Source organism: Sus scrofa, chromosome 14 (genome assembly GCF_054392235.1).
Source record: "Sus scrofa isolate SSC_HxYL_T2T_F1_AM1 chromosome 14, Sscrofa_HxYL_maternal_Yorkshire_Landrace_v2.0, whole genome shotgun sequence".
Classification (NCBI taxonomy): Eukaryota; Metazoa; Chordata; class Mammalia; order Artiodactyla; family Suidae; genus Sus; species Sus scrofa.
In genome coordinates this window covers 38,070,586-38,096,747 of record NC_139396.1, presented here as the reverse complement: position 1 = coordinate 38,096,747, position 26,162 = coordinate 38,070,586, and the positions used below count along the sequence as shown (strand labels likewise).

At 44.6% G+C, this 26,162-nt stretch overlaps 1 long non-coding RNA gene across 11 annotated transcripts in view; it reads right to left on the bottom strand.

Moving 5' to 3' along the window:
- Positions 1–26,162, bottom strand: part of LOC146396501 (uncharacterized) — a 111,934-nt gene that overhangs the window by 32,306 nt on the left and 53,466 nt on the right. The window contains exons 4-6 of one of the 11 annotated variants that reach the window (XR_014826545.1): positions 24,683–24,830; positions 23,495–23,649; positions 18,005–19,984 (exon numbers count right to left, since the gene is read on the bottom strand). The exons of 8 other annotated variants lie outside the window; for them this stretch is intronic. This is a non-coding gene — a long non-coding RNA (uncharacterized LOC146396501). Of the gene's footprint in view, positions 1–1,581; positions 5,154–18,004; positions 19,985–23,494; positions 23,650–24,682; positions 24,831–26,162 lie in introns of those variants that run through there. 2 more of the 11 variants (XR_014826550.1, XR_014826552.1) reach the window with 2 other exon arrangements.

Below are 26,162 nucleotides of genomic sequence, written 5' to 3'. Positions count from 1 at the left end.
TGGGGTAGATTTCTCCAAAATTTGAATTAAAACAGTCTAAGTATAAATCAGCTAGGGGAGTTCCCTAGTGGTCTAGTGGTTGGGACTCAGTGCTTTCACCGCTGTGGCCCAGGGTTCAATCCTTGGTCTGGGAACTGAGATCCAACGTCAAGCCACTGAACCCTGCAGCCAAAATAAAATAAAATGAATGAACAAATGAAAGAATCAGCTATTATCAGGAAACTATAATAGGATTTTCAGGGTATGATTCTGTATGTCTAAGACTAACTGGACAGATAAACAACGAACCAAAGGCTTTTTCTACTCTTTCATTCACTCACGTATTCATTCATCCCACCAATGTTTATCAAGCCCGTGTAAGCCAGCACTGCAGGAAGCACGACAAGGTGAGCCTCGCAGACCAGAAGTCATCCCTGCCCTGCTGGGGCTGATGTTCTGGTGAAGCCAGCAGATATCAATCGAATCATCTCATGCTTTTGTAGCTACAAGCACGATAAATGCTATGGAGTTAAGCTACTGTGTGCTGGAAGCCTTCAGTGGAGGGACCCAATGGAGTCCACGGACCCAGGAAGGGTTTTCTCCAGGAAAGGACACTTGCCTAGGAACCAAGGCCCGAGCAGAAGTGTCTGCAGGACCTGCCAGTTCAGGCATGATTTTGCTTTTTTTAAAAATAGAAGGTGATGTCCTGCTGTACAGCACAGGGAACTACGTCCTTTCTCTTGGGATAGAACATGATGGGAGATAATATGAGAAAAAGAATGTGTGTGTATATATATATACGTGTGTGTGTGTGTGTGTGTGTGTGTGTGTGTGTATGTACGACTGGGTCACTATGCTATATGGCAGAAATGGACACAACACTGTAAATTAACTATACCTTAATAAAATATATATTAAATATAAATATATATTTGGTGATAAAAATATCATGGCCCTGAGAGACAGAGACCAGTCAAAATGGCTTTGTTCATAGATGCAAACTGGTATAAAAAGCATGGATAAATGACAAGGTCCTACTGCATGGCACAGGGAACCCTATTCAATATCCTAAGATAAACCATCATAGAAAAGAATGTGAGAAAGAATATATACGTGTACAACTGAGTCACTTTGTACACCAGAAACTAACACAACATTATAAATCAATAAAGCAAAAATTTTAAATAATTTTTTAAAAGAGTTTTGCTGTCACTTTATAGCCTTTCAAACAAGAAGGCTGTGATTCACATTGCTTCCAGCTGAAGATGGGATTCTTTCAGTGTCTTTAAGATTCTGGGTATCACTGTCAATGCCTGCACCTTCTCTAAGGGTTGAAATGGCCAGTCATGGAGTTCCTGTTGTGGCTCAGTGGTAACTAACCCTACTGGTATTCATGAGGACACGGGTTCGATTCCTGGCCTTACTCAGTGGGTTAAGGATCTGGCGTTGCCCTGAGCTGTGGTGCAGGTCAAAGATGTGGCTTGGATCTCTCATTCCTGTGGCTGCGGTGTAGGCTGGCAGCTGCAGCTTTGATTTAGCCCCTAGCCTTGGAACTTCCGTGTGCTGCAGGTGGGGCCCTCAAAAACAAACAAACAAAAAAGATTGATCATCACCAATAATCGATCTTTATTCTCTCCCCACATCCAGGATGCCCAGGAACAAATTTCCCCCATTTTTCTAACAATATTTTCAAAAAGGCAGGCATGTACAAGCTCTAAACAAAAGAAAACAAAAACATAAACAAAAGAATGTCTTTGAGTAAGACATTCTGCAGGCATTACTTTTTCTCTCCTGGGGCAGGGAGTCACAGACCTTGGTATGAAACTTGCTTAAGAACAACAGAAAATGCGTTCTTCCGATTCCTTATGTTTTCCATAAGAAGAAATATTTTTCACAGCAGAGAGTGAAAGCCTTCAGGTCTATCAAAGAGGTTTCCAAGAGATCTCCCCCATAAATGAGTCATTGGTGAAGGAGCCTAGAATGAGGAATGGGGAAGAATACCCAAGGAATGAGGGTGCACATGCAAAGGCCCTGGGGTGGAGGACAGTGGTGCATGTAAGGACAGTCCTATGGCTGATGCAGAGGGACATGGATTTAGTGGCTGGGATGGGGCTGAAGAGGAGCCAGATGCTCTAGGGCTTTAAAGACCATATCAATGACTTTGATCTTTTCCCTTGACGCAACAGAGATCCACTGAAGGATGCCTGGGGGAAAGTAATGCTAACAGATGTGTGCTTTTGAAAGATCCCATTTTCTGCAACTTAGCTGCCAAAGTAGATGTAGGGGAACAGTCAGGAGGCTACATGGCTTAGAGGGAGGCAATGCAGCATAGAGCTCAGGCAGGGGCAGCAGAGATGGGAGAAAACAGGGGCAAGAACTAGACTCAATCACAAACTGAACAGAGGAGATAGAGGCATCCAGGATGGGTTGTTCACTTTGAGCTTCTTTCTGTAACTGGATGGACAGGCTCGAGTTCACCAAGAGAGGAGAAACTGGCATGAGTAGGCTTGGCTTCGGGGTTGTCAGGGGCAGATATTGGTTGGAAAATTGCATATTTATCCCACAGGTGAGAGCATAAGGTAAAGACATTGAAGAGTTCCCACCTTGGAGCAGTAGGTTAAGAATCTGACTTCAGTGGCTTGGGATGCTGAGGAGATGTGGGTTCAATCCCCAGCTCGGTGCCATCGGTTAAGGATACAGCATTGCCACAGGTGCTTGGTGGGATTCAATCCCTGGACCTGGAACTTTCATATGCCGAGGATGTGGCCATAAAAGAAAAAAAATAGATATTGAATTGGAGCATTGGTGGTGAAGACATGAGTAGGGATGAGATTAACTAAGGGGCAAATGTGGGGTGATAGTTTGGGGAGGAAGAGACAGGTTGAGGCAAAGACAGAAAGATACAAGGAAAATCAGAAAAGTGGCTCCTCACAGAGGATAGGGTTCCTCTGAGGACAAAACCGCCTGCAGGATTAGTGATGTGAAGGTCGTTTTTTGTTTTCTGTGTCTTTTTAGGGCCGTACCTGCAGCATATGGAAGTTCCCAGGCTAGGGGTCCAACTGGAGCTGCAGCTGCCATTTTTGACACAGCCACAGCAAAGCAGGACTTAAGCCATGTCTGCAACCTACACCACAGCTCATGGCAATGCCAGATCCTTAACCCACTGAGCAAGGCCAGGGATCAACCCATGTCCTCACAGACACTATGTTGGGTTCCTAACCCACTAAGCCATGATGGGAACTCCAAGGTCATTTTTGCTGATAAAAAGATCCACCTCTACAAAGGAGCAGAAGTGACTTCAGTGTGTGCTGACTAAGGCCTAAGGGTTGGATAAACAGTAAGTGCAGACAACAAACTCAAGAAGCTGGCTGCAAAGGGAAGGTGAGCCCTGGGGAGAAAAGTGTAACTGGGCTAGGTCCATAGGAAATCTGAACAGAGGAGAGCTGAACACACCTCCATGTTGAACAGAGGGATCTGTGAAGGAAGGAGAGAGTAAAGATCCAACAGAGAGAGTGGATGATGGGAAACAGAACTTTGCTGAATCAGCAGAAGTTGAGATCCTGGGAGTTCCCATTGCAGTTCAGCAGGTTACCAACCAGACCAGTATCCATGAGGATGCAGGTTCCATCCTGGCCTCACTCAGTGGGTCGGGGATCTGGCATTGCCATGAACTGTGGTGCAGGTCACAGATGCAGCTCGGATCCCACATGGCCATGGCTGTGGTGTAGGCTGACAGCTGCAACTCTGATTCAACTCCTAGCCTGGGAATTTCCATATTCCACAGGTGCAGCCCTAAAAAGAAAAGAAAAAGAAGCTGAGAGATCCTGACCATGTGAATAAAGACTAACTTCAGAGGCCAAGAGAGTGAGAAGGAAGTTGAGAATATTCCTCGATCGCCGCTCCTTCCCTTGTAAAGTGAAGAGCAAGGTCACCCCAACACAGGGGGGGAGGGACTAATGGATGAGCTGGAAGACTGAGGATAGCAGTCATGGGCAGGGTCGCCTCGAGGACTCCAGGAGGTGCTAGAGGCAAGGTCAAGTTTTCCAGCTGAGAATCTGTGGTGGTGACCATCCTACGATTTTCTCCAACAGCCCTTCAATGACCTGAGGGTAGAAACTGAAAACGGACGGCTAGGACTGATGTTTCCTCTGCTGAATGTGACAGAGGCAGGAGCTCTGGACCCTGGAGAGAGACACGGTGAAGCGATGGCTCGTGGAATCTACATAAGCGGTGGAAGAGGGTAAAGTTGGGAGCAGGCTAAAGAGCAGAGAGGAACAGGGCTGTTAACTATCGATGCCCACCTGAGTCTGAAGTCTGGCTGGAAGATGAGGAACCGGACAGGACATATGGGGAGACAGGGGGCTGTCGCCTGATGGTGGGTGTCAGGCTGGTGACCTCGGGGTAGAAAGTGTTGGATATCTGCAGTTCCAGCCTGTGGCTCCAGGGGTGGTGGAGGTGAAGGAGAGGAGAAAGTCATGGAGAAAGAAAACGGAGGCCAAGGTATATGTGTGGGGGGAGAGGAGGCATATGTTTATGTGTGACAGGAGCAGTCGGGGTGCAGGAGTAGCCTCAGGCCAACACAAAGTGACTAGTACATGAGCGAGAGGGACAATGAGAAGGAGGGGAGGCTGGTGGAGCAAAAGGCATGTTTTGCTCAATGAAGTGTGATTTTCAGGGAGACTGTGGAAGTTGCATAGAGATGGCAGTGGAGAGTGAGGATGATGCCTAACCCCAGAGGCACAGGGGCTGTGAAGAGACAAAGGTGAGCAGCCACCCTTCCCAGGAAGAGGCATGTCCCCAAGGGAACCCCAAAGTCTCACCCACCACCTCTCCAGGCCATCTTCCCTGGCTCTTCCAGGTTGATGGTTACACTGTGTACTGTTTCAAAGATACATTTCGAGTTGTTGGAGAATGGCTCTGATTGTCAGTGTCAGAAAATAAGACACATGAACAGGAGGAGATCTGGACAAGGCTCTATACTTCTGCAGAAGGGCTTGGGTACTCAAAAATCACGTGCAAAGAAGAAAAGACCCTTCCTATTTATCTCTAATGCAGGTGATGTACCTGTCCCCTTCCCATTGGTCAGGTCAAACATTCTTACCTGTTGGCTAATTGAAACAAACTGTTGCTGGGAGAAGAGATAATGAGGAGAGGGTCACAGGAGAATGTTTCAGCTGAAACCAGAGCAAAAGAGAGTAACCAAGATTTCCTTTGATAGAAAAGACATTATGTTACTTTTCACAGTGTGTATGTCAACTCCAAGGTAGTTAAAGTAACTATTCTAGACCTACCAGGATATCTCAGGAAAAAATGTGGATAACACTCACTTTTGCCGAAAAGTCTAGATCTGAGTTTAACTTTTTGAGCAGGGATGGGTGTTCACAGGCTCCCAGCTGGCATATCTGATGGGATGCTCAGTGTGTCTGTGGGAGCAGGCTTTCACACCCCACCCCTCCACAGTGACAGGGTGGTAATCACCCTGAGTCATCATGAACTCTTCCTTGGTGAGTGGGATTAACCTTCCCACGTGAACTTGAGACACTAAATTATTAATAGCCTCCTAAGGCTCTGGCTTTTCGATGTGATGCCTGTAATGCTCTCATAAAAGTTTAAAATTGTTAAAGGAAAATGTAGGCCCAAAATATAAAAGTTTTAAAACAATTCTTTCCACCCCAGTTTCAGTATTTTTCTTTTTTGTTTTTTGTCTTTTTGCTTTTTCTAGGGCCGCATCCACGGCATATGGAGGTTCCCAGGCTAGGGGTCCAATCAGAGCTGTAGCTGCCGGCCTACGCCAGAGCCACAGCAATGTCAGATCCGAGCCACGTCTTCGACCTACACCATAGCTCACAGCAACGCCAGATCCCCAACCCACTGAGCAAGGCCAGGGATTGAACCCGCAACCTCACGGTTCCTAGTCTGATTGGTTAACCACTGAGCCACGACGGGAACTCCCAGTATTTCTCAAGATAAGGAAAACACTAACGTAAAAGGCCATCACGAGCTTCTCTCAAGATAAATATTGAGGCAATGAACTTGGTAATACTAATAAAACGCTCTGGCACCAGAGTGAACAAGAATAAGCCCTAAACATCGTGTTTTCCCTCTGCGGCTTTCGTGATTCCCCAGTATGACTTCCTTGATGGCGGTGTTATTAGCATTGGACCAATTCTGCACAATGAAAAGTGAAAAACTGAAACAACTCTGAGGCTGCCCCCCACAGACCTGTTGTTTTGCTGGCTATTGCCTATTTGTTTTCACTAGGTTCATCGGGGGAGACCGTGCAAGAAAATATTCATGAGAAGCTTTGATCATGAGGAAGAGATCTCTATGCAAAACACTGACAAATTTGTCACTGGAAAGGAGAGGGGGAGGGGGAAGGGGGATTCAGGCACCTTCAAGGGTGAAAATGAAAAGTAAAAGGGCCCAAAGAAAGGAGGCCCTGAGAAGAGATTTCCGGAAGAGATGTAGATGATTTACAATTTTTTAATGGACTTCAGGTTGTGAAAGGGTGAAAAGAAATAAAATAGGTCAGGATGAACAGGCACTCTGTCAAAGAAAAGGAATCAAAAGCATACTTGCTTCAAAAGAAATAGCTCTCTTCTAGCTTTGCAACTGCTAGAAAAGACATGAAGTGACAACATTCAGAGAAGTTGTAGCAGAAAAAACAAAACAACAACAACAACAACAAAACACAAAGAAAATGAGAGTCCTAGGCCTGCAGTGGCTGGATCCCAACCAAGCAGAGAGAAAGGCTGGAGGAGGGGTGTGGATCACAGGATGGAAGTGGAATCGAGAATGCGAGAAGGCGAAGTGAACCTGAGAGGGGCGGGGAGGGGGTGGTCAGAATCAGAGGCTGTGCAGAGTCCCACAGTCAAGGAGGAAGCCAGACCTGCAGCAGGGAGACCTCAGCCAGACTGAGCGTCCACACATGCGCAGAGAGACAGCGAGACAGGGCGACAAGGCTCAAGGCACACTTTTTAAACTAACGATTCGAACATCGCAACACTGAGTCTGAAAAGGTAAAGGTGAGGCAATTGGCATCAGGGCTCATCCCAGGGATTCTGTGAATTTGCTGGGGCTTCGCCTAAAAGTACCATAAACCAGGTGGCCTAGAAATAGAAATGTGTGAGCACTTCTCAGCCACAAGAAAAAAAGTGACATCTCGATGAAGAGGATGGACCTGGAGTGTATTATGTTACGTGTAGCAAGCAGAGAAAGACAAATACTGTATGACCTCTCCCATGTGTGGAATCTAAACAACAACAACAAAAATAACAAATACAACTAAATAGAAACACAGTCATAGACACAGAGAACAGACAAGTGATTGCTGGGGGAGGGGAAAGAAATAGGCGAGGGAGATTAAGAGGTCAAACTTCCAGCTGCCGGTGTGGGGAATACAGTCAGTAACTCTGTAATATCTCTGAACGGTGACAGATCGTGACTAGAGTTACTGTGGAGAGCATTCTGAAATGTATAGAAAGAGTGACTCACTACGCTGTGTACCAGGAACTGAAATAGAGTTGAAGGTCAACTGCACTTCAAAAGCAAACAAACTCATAGAAAAAGAGATCAGATCTGTGGTTACCACAGATGGAGGGTGGGGGCAGAGGGAATTGGATGAAGGTGGTCAAAAGGTATGAACTTCCCAGCACTAAGAAAAATAAGTACTAGCAGAGTTCCCATCGTGGCTCAGTGGTTAACGAATCTGACTAGGAACCATGAGATTGCAGATTCCATCCCTGCCCTTGCTCAGTGGGTTAAGGATCCATGGTTGCCATGATCTGTGGTGTAGGTCACAGATGCGGCTCAGATCCCGTGTTGCTGTGGCTCTGGCGTAGGCGCCAATTAGACCCCTAGCCTGGGAATCTCCATATGCTGCAGGAGTGGCCCTAGAAAAGGCAAAAAGACCAAAAAAAAAAAAAAAAAAAATGTAGTACTAGGGATATGCTGTACAACACAAATATTATAATTAACAAATATAATTAACATCGCAGTGTGCTATACATGGAAGTTATTAAGAAAGGAAATCCTAAGAGCTCTCATCATAAGGAAAAAAATATTTTTTTTCTATTTCTTTAATGTTGTCTACATGAGATGATGGATGTTCACTATACTTAATGCGGTAATTCTCTCATGTTGTAAGTCAAACCATCATGCTGGACACAAACTTAGTCCTGTATGTCAATTACATCTCAATAAAACTGAAAGAAAAAACCCATGTATTGAGCATAAACTCTCAATCTTACCCTCAAAATGGCTAAAATCTAAACAGTGGCATGCCTTTTACCTTTCAAACAGGATTGACAAATTTCTGTGGCCAAAATCAGCTACTAAAGCAGTATCTATGCAGCAAGGCTTTGAAATGTCAGGGCTTTTTATATGTATTTTTTTTTCTGACATTTATGTCTAGATCCTTTAAAGCAATTTATCATTTTATTATTGTTTTGATGTCTATTTGCCTCCCTTAACTGTGGCACAGTTTGACCAGGGTAAATTCTTGACAAGTATTTATTAAAAAATGAACATCTAATTTTCTGGGGAGGAGTTTCCGTCGGTGGCCCAGTGGAAACAAATCCGACTAGGAACCATGAGGTTGCGGGTTTGATCCCTGGCCTCTCTCAGTGGGTTAAGGATCCAGCGTTGCCATGAGCTGTGGTATAGGTCGCAGACGAGGCTTGGATCTGGCCTTGCTGTGGCTCTGGTGTAGGCCGGCAGCAACAGCTCCGATTAGACCCTTAGACTGAGAACCTCCATATGCCTCGGGTGCATCCCTAAAAAGACAAAAGACAAATAATATAATAATAATAATTATCTGGGGAAAAGCCCCATTTTTTTCTTCATTGCCATCTTCCCTTCCATCCTAATAAGAAAGATACTGTGGCCAATTTCTTCTCTATTGTTTACAGAAAAGGAGATGGATGTGAATAAAATTGCATGAAGACAAAGAAAGAACCCCAGAAATTCATTATCGCACAGTTGTGGAGGCTGGAAGTCTGAGATAAAAGCGTTGCTCCTGAGGGCTGGGGGTGGGGGGTCCTGCTCTTTGCCTCCCTCCTCGGCCTGATGGACACCTTCACCCTGTGTTCCCTCCTGGGGAGGTCTCTCTGCATGTGTGTCTGTGTCCACACTTCCCCTTTTTCTCCGGACACTGGTCATATTGGACTAGAGGACAAGCCTACTCCAGGGCGACCACATTCTCACGTAACCAATGTCATTGGCAACAATCCCATTTCCAAATCAGGTCACATGCTTGGGGCCTGGGGTTAGAACATCAGCGGACAGATTTTAGGGGGACACAGTCCAACCCGTAGCAGTTGGCAACAGGGGGGCCAGCAGATGCCAAGCAGTGGTGGGATTTCTGTGGGACCCAGATATCATCTGGGGCCTTCTATTCCTTGAAATTTAAACACAATTGCATTCGACCCCCACTCTTGCCCAGTGGATATTCACCCTCCCAGCACACCAGTGGTTTGCCAGGGGCTTATATGGCCAAGACCTTCTGGCCTGTATGTTCCCACCCTGCACTGTGATGACCAGAGGGTGTCACACCTTACTTCCTTGATGGCCACCAACATCATATAGAATAAGCAAGGGCTCCACTCACCAAGTGTCTGTGAGGATGACAGAGACACTAAAGATCTGAAGGTCACTGGAGGAGACAGAGGTGGGCATGGAGGGCTCATGTGTGAACAACCTAAAATCACACAGTGATTCTTGCTCCCAGGCGTCCTGCAGACCTGTCTGCTGCAGGCTTCCATGCCAAGGCTGCATCTTCCAAGGCCTGGCAGATCTTCAAGCAGGCCTGTGTTCTTCTCACTCCCCAAGCACTGGAGGAGTTTGCTGAGGAAGAGGGAAGCCCTGCCCCCAACTCGGTCACCCTTGGCACCTCAGACCCGGGGCAGAGCAATTTGTGCTCCTGGATGGCAGAGGCCCTTGTGACCACAGCTTTCAGTTTTCTCCACAAGGCTCATCCAAGGGGGGCTCCTGTATCAGATCAAAGATGCATCCCTGCTGCTCCCCAACCCCTATCCCAGGCCTCTGGGCAAAATGCCTTCACCTCACTTGCTGCCTGGAAACTTCCTACAGCCCAGCCCCAGAGCTCAGACTTGTTTGCATCCCAGATTATACTCCAAAAGGGACTTCTATCTCATTTGTTTTTTGTTTGCTTGTTTGTTTTGTTTTGCCTTTTAGGGCCACACCCGCAGCATATGGAGGCTCCCAGGCTAGGGGTCGAATCAGAGCTATAGCTGCCAGCCTAAGCCACAGCCACAGCAACACCAGATCCAAGCCACATCTGTGACCTACACCACAGCTCACAGCAAACCCGGATCCTTAACCCACTGAGCGAGGCCAGGGATCGAACCCACAACCTCATGGTTCCTAGTCAGATCCATTTCTGCTGCACCATGACGGGAACTCATTTGTTTATTAAACTTTCCAAAGCGAGAGTTTGGGCAATGAAAAACAAGATTTCTGCCAGAGCTGAAAAGAACTGAAAATGTAAGAGAAATGATCTGGGGGCACAAGAATCTGTCCTTTCACTGTGTCAGAAAACAGGGGAACTTATGAAAACATGTTATGTAGAAAATTCAGCAGAAAGCACAAAGCCAAAGATTTTAAAGAGCCAAGTCAATATTCCCAACTGCTGGGACAGTCATCAATCAAGCACAAGCTAGAAAAAAACAAAGGTAAAACTCTGGAGGGAAATAGCAAGAGATAAGGTCCAGGAGGTAATTCTGTCAAAAGAATCAAGACAGATAAGAGAAGCAAAGAGGGACAACAAGATGAAAGACATTTTCTATGGATGTTTTGAGTATGCAAGAAAAGGAAGGGTGGGAGTGGGCTAAAAATAGAGTGAAGTTTAGCTAGAAGGAAAGAAAGAGATCTTTAAAAGGAGTCGGCATTGGAGTTCCCTTCGTGGCTCAGCAGTTAATGATCCCGACTAATATCCATGAGGATGTAGGTTCAATCTCTGGCCTTGCTCAGTGGGTTAAGGATCTGGTGCTGCTGTGAGCTGTGTAGAGGTTACAGACATGGCTTGGATCCCAAGTCGCTGTGGCTATGATGTAGGCAGGCAGCTGTAGCTCTGATTTGACCCCTAGCCTGGGAACCTCCATATGCTAAGGGTGCAGTCCTAAAAAGCAAAAGCAAAAAAAAAAAAAAAAAAAAAAAAAAACCAACAGGCATCCTGAACTACATCCTGAAGGTGTAGGAAGGACGGACCCAGTGATGCACCCACAGTCCCACCATGAAGCATCTTCTGTGCTGGGTGAGCTGTGGGTCTTCAGGGATTGCCCTGGCCAGAAAGGGCCTCACCCAAGGTCACCCCCTCCCAGGGCAGCCCACCCAGTGATGGTCCAGTCCCTGCGGGGGCAGACAACCCTGAGGGCCTACCAGTTCCAGGGCCCTCAAGTCCTCAGGTCCACTGTGCAGCTCCTCCCTGGCCCTGTCCTTGCTTCCTCCTCTCCCTTGTAGCGTCGATGCTAAAAGCAGTCCTTGGGAGTTCCTGCTGTAGCCCGGTGGGTTAAGAATCCAACTAGTTATTCGCAAGGATGTGGGTTCGATCCCTGGCCTCACTCAGTGGGTTAAGGATCTAGCTTTGCTGTGACTGTGGTGTAGGACAGCAGTTACAGCCCTGATTAGATTCCTAGCCTGGAAACTTCCATATGCTGCGGGTGTGGCCCTAAAAATAAATAAATAAATAGATAAATAAATAAAATAAAAGTGTTCCTTAATTGATAGCCTGCCCACCAAACTCCAGCTTAGAGTCTTCTTTCCTGGGAACTCAACATGAATATGTCTTTTCTTAGCAATTCATTTTCTTACCCAAATTAATTTATAGGAGACCTGGAAAATGAGTGGTGTCTTAGTCCGTTGGGACTGCTATAAACAAAAGACCATAAGCTCAGTAGCTTATGGCTGGCAGGGATCTGTTCTTGACAATTCTGGATTTGGGAAGTCGAAACCCAGGTGCCACAGACTGGATGTCTGGGAAGGCCTGGCTTCCTCATGGATGGCGCCCCCTCGCTGTGTCCCCAAGCAGTGGAAGGGGCCCTCGATAGAGGCACTAATCCGTTCACAAGGGCTCCCCCCTTATGACCTAATTCACTCTCAAGGGCCCCACCTCAAGGAGCCATCACACTGGGGATGGGTTTTCAATGCATGAAATTGAGGGGAACATGGACATTCAACCTACAGCAAGTAGTATGGGTTAGAAGCGAAGCAGAGAAAGAACTCCTGTGTTTATAAGCTCCCTGCTCTGTTCTCTGAAAACTCAAGGACTATCTGAGAAAACCTGGTTTCAATGTCATATGCAGGAAAAATCAATAGTTTAAAGAAACAAGTATATTATAAATAAAGCGTTGAGAGAGACAGGAAAAGCACTTGACACTTGAGGCCACTAATACTATTTCTTTTTTTTCTGTGTGTGTGTGTGTGTGTGTGTGTGTGTGTGTGTGTGTGTGTGTGTGTGTATTTTAGGGCCACATTGGTGGTATATGCAAGTTCCCAGACTAAGGGTCGAATCAGAGCTGCAGCCTACACCACAGCCATAGCAACACCAGATCTGAGCCTCATCTGTGACCTACATCACAGCTCATGGCAACACTGGATCCTTAACCACTGAGTGAGGCCAGGGATCAAACCCTCATCCTCATGGGTACTAGTTGGGTTTGTAACCTGCTGAGCCGCAACGGGAACTCCTAGTTTCTTATATGAATCTTATTGTAGAGCCTGGTGTGTGCCATAGATATGTGACAGACAAGGCACAACGCTATGCCACAAAGAGATGATCGCTGCCTAGTGACTTAAGAGAAATAAAGAACAAAACAGGGAATGGTCTATGTTCCAGGCTGGAAGGATGTATTACACCCAGACAGTGAGCGGCCATCATCACCAAGAGGAGCAAAGAGGAGAGATGAAGGAAAAGAACTGGTGAAGTTTATCCTTAGTTTTAGTTGAGTTATAAGTCTGACAAAGCAGCATCTCCAATGCTGACCTGGGAGAAATAGCAGGGTTTGCACAAGAGCTTTGGTTTGAAGACACTTTTTTTTTTTTTTCCTGCTTTTAAAGGCAACACTCAAGGTATATGGAGGTTCCCAGGCTAGGGGTCTAATTGAAGCTACAGCTGCTGGCCTACACCACAGCCACAGCAATGTGGGATCTGAGCTGCATCTGCAACCTACCCCACAGCCCATGACAATGCTGGATCCTTAACCCATTGAATGAGGCCAGGGATTGAACCTGAAACCTCATGGTTCCTGGTCAGATTCATTTCCACTGCACCATGATGGGAACTCCTGAAGAAACTCTTAAGGAAGGGATGGGTAATTTAAAATTAGAAAACACTTTTAGACAGAAGAAGCAATTTCTGGGGCCAACTTTCTCTTTCATGGTTGGCTCTGACTGCTATCTAAAACAGCGTATCAACGGCAAATTAAATGCAGACATTAAAAGTGTACTATAATTTTGTATTAATTAGCATGAAAAGAAGTAAATGATATAATGAAAGAAAATTTCAAAACTCTCTGCTAATGACCTCATTCACGTGAAATACTGTATCTCCATATGTGGGTTTATGTACCAAGTTATCACTGAATAATGGAATATTGAAGGATATTTTATATACTTTTGAACTGGTTGGATTGTCTATGACATCATACACAATCCATATAACGTTAGGTTTTTATTTTTGGCCACGCCCACAACATGCGGAAGTTCTCAGGTCCAGGATCAAACCAGAGCCACAGCTGTGACAACACTGGGTCCTTTGTCCATTGAGCCACCAGGGAACTCCCACATAAGGTTTAATATTGAGTAAATACTGAAATCAAAGAAGATGACAAAAAAGAGAATCAGGCTTGGGATAGACTTTCCCGTATGATAGAAATACAAAAGCAAAAAGAAGAGAAGAATTTGTCAAACATGGTAAAACATAAAAGGACATAAGAAAATTGTAACTTGTTTAAAAAGGAAAAAATTAAATTTTTGAGAAACTAGAAGTGTTGGGAGACAGTTCTCCACAGATGCTCATACTCCTGCCTGGACTCAGCCTTCTGAGTGACGGCCAAGTGCGGAGAAGGAACTGCCTGGAAGCCAGAGAGAATGGAACCTTCTGGTGAGATGGAGGGACAGTGCAGGGCAGCAAAGATAAAGCCCTGTTCTCCCACCCAGAGGCACTAGCTGTCTGCTGGGGTAATGAGGGAATCTCCCCGTCTCTAGAGGGGATGACGGGAAGAGGCCCCAGCAACCCCCTTTAGCTCAAAGCCTCCACATTTGGGACCCACTCCCATGATGCTCTCTCACCTGCACAGGTACTACCTTGGGGCCCTCATCACACCACCATGTGGGGACTAGAATGCAGGAACCAGGACGTGACACCAACCTGGCTACTGATGTGCTATTCGGGATAATGGTCTGTGTCCCTGACCTTGAGGCCGTGCATCCTCCTCTCAGGATAGGGTTTATGTATAGTTGGGACAGCCCAACTCATCATCTTTCAAGAAGAGTCAAATCTTAGCCCCTTCACAGTCTGGGACTTACCAGAAACAATGTATAAATGACGGTGTTTCATTTGGTGCTGGGATGAGAACTGTAAATATCTTGAATGTATTTGAGTTGAATAACCCTCTGATTATCAAATGTGAGCCCTTACCGGGGACGATCCCTTGCAGATAGATCGCAGGAGGCAAGATCAGACTCATAAACTTGGAGATGAGGGAGTCTGGTAGCTCCTTTGGATGTGACACAGCCCTCTCTGAGCTCCTGCTCAATAACAGCTGTCGGATTTGACACTTCCAAGCAGAAATACAAATTGCATATTCATGAGTCTATCCTCATATTTACGATCATCATGCTTTTCTTTTATTGGTGGTTTATTTTATTTTGTCCCCACCCTTCCTGCCCAGCGCCTGCCCACTCTCTCTTCACTGTGTTGTGAATGTTGCCTCAATGTTTTTGCCACCTTCCCTCCCTCAGAGTGTGGAGATGTTCCTCTGCTTTACTTTTCTATGAGGTGCATTTTTGCAGCCCCTACAGTTTGTGGGTTTTGTCGTGTTTCTCAGAAATAAGTGCCCACAGTCACCACTGACTGAAAGGAGGGGCCGTCTGTCTGTCCACCACATGTCACCCCCTTTCACTCCTCTCTGATGACTTTGCTCCAAAGACTGCCTGGACCTGTAGCGTTTCTCCCAATTAGCCCAAGAGATCGGGGCACATATTGGGAACTTGAATTAAATATCAAGAGTAGCCATCCTGACAGTGCTCTGAAAATGTTCCAGATACTCTGGCAGTGAAAACAAACAGTTAAATAAATTCTCTTTACCTTCTTCATGTTTGGTCAAGCTGCTCCCTCTCAATTGCTAGTCTTTCAAGTTGCAGTCTTATCGTTCATTATCAAAACAAACATTTTTGATTGCTTTATTCAAAAGGTCCACATCTAAAGATGTTTCCTGGAAAATTGACTATTGTTGCTTAAATGCACATTTATCCAGAGCTCTAAAGAACCCCTAGTCAGTGCCTGCATTTACATAAGATTAATTTGCATCACAACTATTATACTCTCAATGCTTTAATTTTTCTTCCTTGGTATTAGTTTCTTAACCTTTTCTCTTGGCTGCTTCCTCTAAGACCTGGACATTCTCCCTTTGTCAGTGTTGGTTAGGTCAGATCTTCAGCAGATAATATTGCCTCACCTCTAGGACTAGGGTGAGTACCCTAGGCTGGCCAGGATGTATCCATAACTGAGTCTCAGCCTACCTATACTAAATATCCTAAAACAAAGAGTTCCCTTCCTTGTTTAGCCCTCTGCTGCGTAGTAGAGAAAGGGAGAGGGATGGAGAGGAGAGGTGAGTACCCCCAGCAGCAAGGGAACCTGTCTTAGAAGGACAGGTGTTTGGAAGAGATATCTGCATCAGGATAGTTCATGGAACTTCCTTTGAAGTATCTATTCGGATTAGGCTGAGGCAGGTTTTTCTGAGGTGCACTTTGAGTTGCCTAGTCCCTAAAACTGCTCCTTACCCAGTGAGCCACAGAGAGGAGAAAAGTGGAGGAAGACAGACATCTTGGGGGCCAGGGGCCAGGGGCCAGGGCTGGGACTGGCAGAGGACTGGAAACCTGCATTGAGACGTCAGTGCATTAGATCCCAGCTGAGACTTAAAAAGACCTTCCAGTTAACCTGGACTTGACTTAGGGACTAGGGACCAGACAAAAAGAAGAGATAGTGAAGGCTGATGACAAAATTCAAAGTGCCTTTGTGAGGCCTGGGTTGGGATAATGTCAGGCGGGGTCTTGAGGAGGGAAGGATGTGACAAGTAATACAGGTGCAGGGCGAGGGAATAAGCAGAGCAGGATGGAGGAGAGAGGCTGCCAGCAGGAATCTTTATCCTGCTTTGTAGCTGTTACTATTCCTCTCACTTGTTTCTTTAGGTCTGAGTATCCTTTGTTTATTTCCTCCTGCAATAAACAATCACAGAGCCTGTAGGATGCACAGGATGTTGTACCAGGCAACATGAAGATCAGGTAAGACTGTGTTCCTATCTTAGTAATTACCCTGTTACAGGCAGTTATGGTCTAGACTATGTGTAAAGCATCATTACCATTCCCATAAGCTACAAATAAATATTTTCTGACATTTTGTTTCTGTAGTAGAAGTTTGAGAAAGGCCTATAATATGCCAGTGTTGGATAATCACAATGTATATTAGCCCAGGAAAGTTGCTGACATACCCAGCAATATGGAAATTTTATTGATTTATTTGACTACATAGCTCTATTTTGTTTCCAATAACAATTTGTTATATGCTAAGTGAGGGGTATTCTTTGAACATATTTACAGAGGTGATTTAAAGTATTTGTCTAGTAAGTCCAACCTCCAGACTCTGTAGAGACAGTTTCTACTGACTGCTTTTTATCTTGTGAGCTAAGCTTGCCTCTCGGGTGGGGAAACCTTCCAGCAATAAAGGTCCAGTAAAGGCCAGCTTCAGATGGAGCTGTGTGGTGAGGTGCTCGATAAGTCAATTAGTGACAGTTCTCTGGGGGTGGGGTGCCAAGGCTGCTCCGCCCTCTCCAGTGGTGGTGATGCTGCCAGGGTTCACAGCTATCACTGATGTGAGCTGTTCATTTTCAAATTCTGAGCAGACCCTGGAGAAGGGGTGGGATCAGGGAAAGTTAAAATGTCATAAGGCTTCCTGTTTTTTTGGAGGGTCTGCCATTTTCCTTGAATAAACATTCCTTGGGTGGTTAAACACCTCTGGCTAATTTCCAGAGTTCTGAAAAAGTTGATTTTTGACAGTTTTTTCCAGTGTTCTTACTGCTTTTATAGAGGAGCAGATTTTCAGAAGTCCTTACTCCACCATTCCCTGAATGCATTTTTTTGGATGCTGCTGTACCTACATCCTTGTTACTTCCCATGCTAGGAATGGCCTTGTTCTCTGCTTATGCTATTTGGAAGTTTGTCCTCAGATGTCAAATGACTCATGCTCAATGTAACCTTCATCAACCTCCTTTTCTTCCTTCCTCCCAGGTAGACATACTTATGCCCTATGTGACTTGTTCATACATTTTACAGCAGTCACCACACAGTCCTGTGCTTAGCTGTTCTGAGCTCCATGTTCAGTTCTAGATGCTGTGACCATCCACCCAGGGAGAACAGCTCACAGTCCCTGGACCGTGGCCCCTGGAGTTAAACAGTGAACAGTCTGTGTGGCCATACCTGGGTGTCCTGGGTCCATCTCCACCAGTTAACATTGGATACTTAAGACAAAAGGTCTAGTTCAAAGCTGTTTGTTCAAGATTAAATCCAGAAGTTCTCTAAAGTATGTACTCAATCATTTTTTAAATGAATCAGTGAAATATACTCTCCTTGTCCTTGGCATAGATCAGAGGCAGGCCCTTCCTCAGAAAAATGTATCACATAGAATAGAAACAAGAAACAAAAATAACTGAACTAATTAGAGGCCTGTAATTGCCAAGGGTTAGGCATAAAATTCCCATTATTTCCACAGCAAGGGAGAAGGATTAGCAAATTCATGAATTAACCTTCTGTTTATTATGGGATTTCTACTTAATTCATGCTTTAGGCCTTAATTATACATGTTTCCAAATGTCTTATTAAGAAATCCTTAGGTTGCAAGAAACAGAAGCTACCTAAAGATAGCTGAAGTAATGCGGAATTTTTGTAAAGAATTAGAGGCATTTCATGGAAACCAAGCAGGCCTCTCAAGAGACTGAAAGTCAGAATGAGAAAGTCCATGGCCAAGGTCACTCTTCTTCTCTCTGAGACCAAACTCTTGGATTCTCATTTCTTATCTCTGCACATCTGCACATTTGCTTTATTCTTTTCGTTCTCCCTCAAAGACCTACTTTTTTTCTAGGTCAATATGCACAAGGTCGCCACAGTGCAGGCTTCAAATACTCTCTGTTAAATCATCTCAGCAAAACCAACTAGTGTTTCCAAATCCCTGTTTTGAATTTCCACCTGACTGAATCTGTGGGACAAGCTGGGAGCGAGGGTGAGCCCATAGCCCAAGGGTTATGTGGTTCACTTGCCAGTGACTTAGCTATCTGTGGGAGCTCACTCACTAGAAGGAAGCAGGCGGTGAAGACAGGGCTGGAGGTGATGGCAAGTTTAGCTGGATAGACACCTGTACTAGTCTGTTAGGGCTGCCATCACAGAATACCACTGCCTGGGCAGCTTAAACAACAGGCATTTATTTTCTCAGAGTCCTGGAGGGTAGAAGTCCAAGATCAAGGTGCCAGCAGGGTGGTTTCAGGTGCTATCACTCTCCCTGGCTTGCAGCCAGCTGCCTTCTTACTAATAACTTGGCCTTTGCTCTATGTACCCTTGGAGAAAAACCTCCGTTGTCCCTTTTTCTTCATATAAAGGCACCAATCCTATTGGATTAGAGCCCCACACTTATGACCTCAGTTAACTTTAACTATTTCCTTAAAGGTCCTATCTCCACATATGGGGGTGAGGGCTTCAACATATGAATTTTACACAGATATAATTCAGTTCGTAATAGCGTCCCCAAATTTATCTACTATGCCATGGAAAATGACATCAGAGTTTGATTTCCAATTATAATGCACACTATTTTACTTACCCATGGTCATTAATGGATTAGAACTGTTAAAAGATAATTCACAGATTAGTTTTTCTTCTGCATGACCAATGACCTCATTTATACATATGGAGAATATGTGGTCCTGTATATGCAGTTCTCAATTATCCATGCTCATGAAGACATCGAGTGGTTACTCAGATAACCTAGAAATTGAAAGTGTCATTGCAACTGCTCTATGCTAGTAATGAGATGTCATACAGGAAGAAACAGTGCCTTTCAGAGGACCCCAGACACAATTTTGCTATGCCCTTCTTTCCTAACAGAGCAGGAAGTGATGTCCTACTGCAGCCATGTAGCTCTCTCCATCCTGTTTTATTTAGTAAGGGACAGGGTGGCACAAAAAAGCATGAAACTCAGCCTCAAAAATGACAGAAGTGAACAGACTGCACATGAAACCAAGAGGACTCTGCGTAGGATGCAGAGGACAATTTAAAGGCATCACAGTTATCACACCACTCAGAGGATAGTAACTGAGCATTAATGGGGCCAAAACATTTCCTCTAAACCAGTGCTGCTCAACTCTGTTACTGAAATCCATTCCCCCAAAGCCAACACCTTATTTAGATACTATCTGGGTACCACTCTGAAAGTAAACATCCCAGTGTCATCTCTGGAGCTCAGGGATATTGTTCTGCTCCCAGGAAATACTTCCATGCACTTTCAGTGCTTAGGGAGTTAGTCATATGGAAACGCAGTTAAATCTGGAGTCATTCCAAGATTGCCCTGTGGAACGCTACCCCAATTCTGCTATGCCCACCTTGCTGCCAAAACAAGGGGAGGAAACTAACACAGAGCAAGCACCTACCAGGTAGCAGGACATGTATCATAGCTTCTCAGAATACTTTCATTTCATGTAAAGCTACTAATGGGCATACAACTCTGTTAAATACAGAAAATAAGAAATGACTAAAATCTTACATATTTGTCTTACAATAAATTAGCATTTATAACTTTTATGGGATGGAGCTCTAGAGTACATGGAGTACAGAATCATGGTTAGGAATAAGAGGATATTCTGGACTTAGAATGTCAAGATTCAAGCCTCAGTTCTGCCATTTCCTTAGACACATCACCTGAGCTTTCTCTGCGTCAGTGTCCATTATCAAAACAGGGACAACAATAACTTCTACTTCATAGGATTTTGGAGAAGAATAGTGAGTTAAGTGTAATTGCTGGGAGAATGTATAGCACATAGTGCTATGTTCGTTTCTCTCTCTTTTTTTTTTTTTTTTTTTTTTGCTTTTTTAGGGCCGCACTGAGGCATATGGAAGTTCCCAGGCTAGGGATCGAATCAGAGCTACAGCTGCCGGCCTACACCACAGCCACAGCAACACCGGATCCTTAACCCGCTGAGCGAGGCCATGGATCAAACCTGCAACCTCATGGTTCCTAGTTGGATTCGTTTCCACTGCGCCACGAACAGGAACTCCTCTTTTTTTTTTAAGTTTACTTTATTTTATTTTTGGCCACATCCATGGCATGTGGAAGTTCTCAGGCCAGGAATCAAACCTGTGTCAGTGACCCAAGCTGCTGCAATGGCAGCACCAGATCCTTAACAGGCTGCACCACAAGGGAACTTCCATTTGTTCATTTTTCTATAGTTAAAATTTGTGTTATTTCCATGTTAGCTACTATGGCAGGCAGACTCTAGGGGGGTCTCCACAGTCTCCATTTCCCATATTCGGAGCCTGAGTAATCTCTCCCCTTCGAGTATAGGTGAGACCTGGGAGTTGCTTCTAACCAATAAAATGCAGCCAAGGTGATGGATGTCACTACTATGATCAGGTTAATAAAACCAAGCCCCCATCTTGCTGGCAGACTTTCTCTACTGCCTTGTTAGTCTGCATTAAGCACACAAACTTCTGCATTGGACAGGCCCACCTGGCAAGGAGGTGAGGGCAGTTTCAGCCAACAACCAAGTGGGAACCCAGGTCCCCAGTCCAACAACCCATGAGGAATTGAATTCTGCCAACAACCACATAAGCTCAGAAGCAAATCACCCCCCCGCCCCAGTAGAACATTCAGATGAGACCACAGCCCTGGCCAATACTTTGACTGCAGCCTGTCAGAAACCCTGAAGCTAGAGGCTCTACCTAAGCTGTGCCCAGATTGCTAGCCTGAAGAAACTGCAATAATAAGTGTGTATTGTTTTAAACCACTGTGTTTTGTGGTACTTTGTTTTGCAGCATTGGATAGCTAATATACCTAGATAGTGTAAAACACAAAGTGATTGCTCAAAGAAATAGTCACTCTCTCTCCCTTTTCTTTCTATATTTTACACACACCCACCCACACACACATATTTAATGTGACTTCTGCTTGGAAATTATTCTTAATTTTTTTTAATTTTTATTTTTTTGGTCTTTTTAGGGCCACGTTGGTGGCATATGGAGGTTCCCAGGCTAGGGGTCTAATTAGAGCTACAGCTGCCGGCCTACACCACAGCCACAGCAACTCAGGATCTGAGCCACATCTGCGACCTACACCACAGCTCACAGCAATGCCGGATCCTTAACCCACTGAGTGAGGCCAGGGATCGAACCGGCAACCTCATGGTTCCCAGTCGGATTTGTTTCTGCTGCACCACGATGGGAACTCCTGGAAATTATTCTTTAAAGTGTGGTTTATTATAACGCACATGGGATCTGCCCAAACTTGGCTTGGACAATGGTCTCCTTTGGCAACCATTACTCTCTTGCTTTGATTCCGTTTCTTCAACAATACTAATGATTCCTTATGAAATACCTACATGTGGCATTACCCATATTATTCTGGCAGTTTTCACAAAAACCCTGAAAGGTGAGTGTCATCACCTTCATATCACAAGTCAGGACACTAGTTTTCTGAGAGACTGAACACCCTTTTCCAGGGCTATAACTAGATGCTCTAAACTCTCCAAACAAAACAAAAAGAAAAGCCACCAAGGTTTATGCTCATAGCTATTCTCAAGATAAATGTCATCTGTATATAGACAGTGTGCAAAGAACTCCAAGATGCTATTTTTCTTCTTTCTTTGCTTTTTTTTCACCTAGAAAATCCTCATGCATCAATGACGACTCAGTCTGTCCTTCTCTGTGTATCACTGCAATCAGGCAACAGCTCTCACTGAAGTGGAGTGATAACTAGGGGGTGTCTTCTCTCTGGGAACATTTTCAGATACAACTATATAGGAAAAAATTCTTGCACTGGCTCAGAGTCAGGCCAAATGCCATTCTTACAATATGCAAAGAAGCTTCCAAAACATTTTTGCTAAGTTAAGGCTTAGGCAGAAACAGAGCTGAGATTTATACCTACAAATATCGAGTTCAAAATTATGGTTCCCAAGGCAGTCATAACTTACCCTCAGGCACACAGATAGTATTTTTAGTTGTTAGGTTACAGTAGGAATGTTGCAGCCAAAAATACATGTGTGATATATTCAGATTTCAGCTAATACAAAACTGGTTAATGTACATTTCCTCTACTCTAAGGTTGTTTATATTTACACCTAAGCTGATTCACTTGACTGTGATTTCTGCACTTAAAGAAATGTGCATTTCAAATTCAAGAGGGTCATAATTACTTGCAAATTTAAATTAAAGCAGTGGGAGCTTAAAATAGTCAGTGTTTGCGCTCAGCACTCAATCATAGATAGTGGGAATAAGATAACCTCAGAGCACATTCACATATTTAGTTCAGGAGATTTGGAAGAAGGAAGACTGCCTTGTTGATAAGGGAGGAGAGAAGCCTCGCGGTGAAAACAAGCCATGCGTATTATATATCACACATATAATGTGCACATTATCCTTTTTGTCTAATGATCCAGGGATATTCATCCTAGTCATTCTTCTAAATACATTCGTGCGTTTACCAAAGGAGACCATTGTCTGGGTTCCCACTCCTCATGGAGGGAATTACTTAAAACTAGCACTTTAGCCTGGCCTTCCCTTCAGCTTTGAATACTCAATTATCAAACTCTTGGGTTTCAGGAGTTCCCATCATGGCTCAGCAGAAAAGAATCTGACCTAGCATCTATGAGGACACAGGTTCGATCTCTGGCTTCGATCAGTGGGTTAAGGATCCGGCGTTGCGGTGAGCTGTAATGTAGGTTGAAGATGTGGCTCAGATCCCACATTGCTGTGGCTGTGGCACAGGCCAGCGGCTACAGCTTCAGCTTAACTCCTAGCCTGGGAACCTCCATATGCTGCAGGTGCAGGCGTAAAAAGACAAAACAAAACAAAACAAAAAACTTGGGCTTCAGAAAATAAAATGAAACTTCTGAGATTGGGTCAATACAGTAAACTAGTCATACGGGCACATGTGTTTTCCAAAGGTTCATGAGATGAAAGGTAGCGGTTCCCAAGGCGTGGTTCCCAGGGCCGATGGCATTAGCACCACCTTGGAACTTACTAGAAATGCAAATTTCTGCAGCCTCTCCCCATATCTACTGAAGCACTGGAGGGCGGGGCCCAGAAATCTGTGTTTTAACAAGGCCTCCAGGTGATTCCTGAAGCAGGCTGAAGTTTGAGAATCCCTGATTTAAAAAGAATCAATCCAGAGTAGCCCTGAAACATAAGAAAGAGTACAATCAGCAAAAAGAAGGTTCAGAGACATTTCTGATAAACAGAAACAGAATGGATAGATATTCAAAGCAACAACACAAAAGAACACTACACATTTTCTCATATTCAGGAGAAAAAGTCTGCTAGGACAGAAGCAGTTCAGGGGAAGGATGGTCTCATCAAAGAGAAGTGGTGGGGTTAGGGTTTGGGAGTTGGTGGAGGGGTGTGGGGAACCCTTGGTGATTAATTAGGCAGCTGCCTTGGAACACATGGGCAGGGCTGCCCACTCTCCTGTGTCCCTGTGTCCCCTCCTCCACCTCACTGGTGTCCAGCAGTAGGTAGTGGCAGCCTTTGCAGGTTACAGCAGAGGTATGGGGTTGTGCCAGCAAAGCAGCACTGGGCCCCAAGCAGTTACTAATGGGAAAGATGTGTCCCACACCAAGGACATGTGGCTGCCTCTCCCCAGCAATCATTACAAGACAAGGTCTTCTCCACAGGTAGACAAACAGGATTCTCAGTTAAAGAACAAGAATTATAGCCACTTGAAGAAAACCAACATGGTGAGAGGAGACCCAAACTCAATAATCAGAGAACCTAATAAAGCCAGTAGAAACAAGCTAATAGAGCAGACAGAAGAGGACTTTAGATCCAGTTGTGTTAATCAGGGATTGCAAATGACTGCACTACTAGGAAATTCAACTAAAGGGCATGGAATATTAGAGGATTCTTTCTGTCATGTAGAGAGAAGGGTGGGGGGGCATGGCCCAGGGCTAGTGTCCTTATTCACTGACACTATCAAGGATGTGAGCTCTTTCCATCTTTCTTTCTTTTTTTTCTTTTTTTTGTCTTTTTGCTATTTTCTTGGGCTGCTCTCGTAGCATATGGAGGTTCCCAGGCTAGGGGTTGAATTGGAGCTGTAGCTGCCAGCCTACGCCAGAGCCACAGCAACTCAGGATCCAAGCCTTGTCTGCGACCCACACCACAGCTCACGGCAACGCCGGATCGTTAACCCACTGAGAAAGGCCAGAGATCAAACCTGAAACCTCATGGTCCCTAGTCAGATTCATTAACCACTGCACCACAACAGGAACTCCTCCATCTTTCTGCTCTGCCAACTTCAAGAGTGGCTTCAGTCTTAATGGTTGTAATATGGCTGCTGAAACCCCAGGTCACTCAGCTGCATCCTATGAATGAAAAAGAAAGTAAAGAAGACAGCACCAACAAGCTTGCCCCAGCTTGTAGCTCATAGCCTCATCTAGGTGCATGTTTTTATAAATTACAACGCCTAGAATAGAGAGAGACAAGGTTGTAAACCTACAGAGTATCTACCCTGCGTGGAATTATATTCAGAGAGATTTGAGAAGATATGGCATGTGTGAAAATTTGATATAAATGACAAAATAAAAACAGCCTGAATAGCAGCATGGACAAAACTGAAGACTAAATTAAGAAAGTTTGGAAATTAAACTAAAGAATGTGAAAAAATTCTCAGAGCTTAAATCTTTAGAAAGAAAGACTCTGAATTTTGAGCAGGGAAGTTGAAAAGTATTCTTGGAGGAATTTCATAATATCAAAGATCAAATGCAAAAGATTCGGAAGGGAATCTATAGGTACAAAACAGGTTGCCTACTTATGTGAGCTGAGACTCAGCCCTCTCTGTTGTCTGTCCCTCATCTCCACAATCACAAGTACACAACGTAGACCCAGAGTCCAAGGCCATGGGGTTAAAGATGAAAGATTCCCACCCTCACACAGACAACAGGTGCAACAGTATGGTTAATGCCTATACTACGTGAGCACTGCATACATAGGAAATAAAGAGCAGATTAACCCTTTTGCTCATCTCTATCATGTGGTGTTTCCTTTGCCAAATCAAAAACATAAAATTATGACATGGACCAGAGATGTGTGGGCTGCCCTAGGTACCAAAGCAAACAAAAGTACACAAATAGGTGAAAAAAAAGCAATGAAGAGGTGCGACAGATTTGTAACAGAAAAAAAAATTTATTTTGCAATATTAATATTAGAAATAATAAAATGTAGGAGTTCCTATTGTGGCTCAGTGGTAGTGAACCCGACTAATGTCCATGAAGATTTGGGTTCGATTCTTGGCCTCACTTGGTGGGTTTGGGATCCGGCATTGCCGTGAGCTGAGGTGTAGGTTGCAGACACAGCTCAGATCCTGCTTTGTTGTGGCTGTGGTGTAGGCCAGCAGCTGCAGCTCTGATTCAGGCCCTAGCCTGGGAACTTCCATATGCTGCAGGTGCGCCCCCCCCCCCCAAAAAAAGACAAGAAAGAATAAAATGTAAAGAAAAAAGCATTTACTGGCTTTAAAAGGAAACATATTCTCTATAAAGTATACAAACCACAAGGAATATATAACAGTAGTAAACTTTTGTGCACCTATAAACACAACCGTGAAACTTAGAAAGCAAAAGCTGATAGAAAAACAATAAAAAATGAGATTTCTGATCCATCTCTCTAGGAAACAGACTAAGCACATCCCAAAGAAGGTA